Raw genomic sequence first — 1,631 nt, forward strand, 5'->3', positions numbered from 1 at the left:
TTATTTTTTCATGAAATGTGAATTTGTTAAAGAAATCCATGCAAGTAAAATTAAAATGACAATTTGTACAAAGAACAAAATTCAGGGGGGACAGATGGGGGTGGTGGTAATGCTAATAATCTGCCGGTCAATTTCAAGAAGAAGTTCGGATAAGAGGGGATGTTGTGGATTAATTAGCTCGCATTTTAGGTAAATTTTTGTATGGTGGGAGCGCACAAAATGAACTTTGAAGTTCTGTTAAGGTGCTTGGAATTGAATGTACAATCTGAACTTGATTGGGAAAGGATATGTTTCTGCTCCAAAACCAAACTTTTTATATGAGGCCCGGAGACCCATAGTGTTATATACATATCGATCAACTCAGTTCGACGAATTGAGATGATGTCTGTGTGTGTGTGCAAAGAAAGTCTCGCCCACTTTTCAGGCATTTATCCTCAACCGATTTGCTTGCAACAAATTGCATTCGACGGAGAATCATGTTCCATTGTTCCCTATTGAACTGGCCAGATTGGACTATGGGATCAACAATTATGCCATACATTTTCTTACGCCAAAAAAGTATTTCCCATTTATCTGGCACTTGATCTTAAACGATTTGCTCGAAGAGAATGGCCCAGGAAACAAAAAGTAGTCAAATTTTACGGGGATTGTGCATTTGGGTGAGAAAATCAATTTCTGAACATTTCAGCCCGATCGATTGTTGCATAAGCTGGCGCATTTGATTTTAAGTTTGAATGGGTATTTCAGTCAGAGAAAAGCTTTTTAAACTCAATAATATTATGTATAAAAACAAATTCAAAAAAATAAAACAGGTAAGAGAGGACCCGAAGCTAAAATACTTGGGTGAGAAAGTGGTGAGAACTAGGCGTACCCAGAAGGGGGAGATGTTCGAGCTGAAGAAGGATCCCACGATCAAGAGTTCGGCCTTCCGGGAGCTCATTGCCAATTCAGTGGGCAGTGACGGTAACGTAAGAGCTCTTACGCAGGAAGCAGTGGTAGAGTGCAAAGACCTGATTCCGCATCGAATGCAACTTGTTGCGAGCAAATCGATTAAGGATAAGTGCCTGAAAAATAAGTGAGATTATTTTGCGCACACATATACACACCCCCCCCCCCCATGGGGGGTTCGAAGTGCCCGGCGTTAAGGCGTGCTGCAAAATCACAGTGCAGGTCGCAGCTACACCTGAACCACTGTGATACAGCCCAGCAACTGCTGTGTCAGACAGTTGCTGAATGGGGGACGGATATCGCCATCATAGCAGATCCTTACCGGGTACCCGTCAGGAACGGTAATTGGGTCACCGATGGGCCTAAAATGTCGGCGATATGGACAACGGGGAAATACCCAGTACAAGAGTTGGTGTCTTCGACACACGAGGGCTTCGTCATTGCCAAAATCAACGTGGTCTTCTTCTGTAGCTGCTATGCGCCTCCTCGATGGTCGAATGCTAGATTGTTTGACGGCTAACTTGATGGGGCGTAGGCCGGTGGTGATAGCGGGGGACTTCAACGCTTCGGCCGTACCTACAGCTGGAACGGGGCCGAGTCGATTATCGACGTTACGTTCTGGAGCTCTGGCCAAACGAGTAGTTCGAACTGGAGAGTAGATGATGGCTACACTCACAGCGACC

The sequence above is a fragment of the Armigeres subalbatus genome, chromosome 3 (genome assembly GCF_024139115.2).
Source record: "Armigeres subalbatus isolate Guangzhou_Male chromosome 3, GZ_Asu_2, whole genome shotgun sequence".
NCBI classification, from domain to species: domain Eukaryota; kingdom Metazoa; phylum Arthropoda; class Insecta; order Diptera; family Culicidae; genus Armigeres; species Armigeres subalbatus.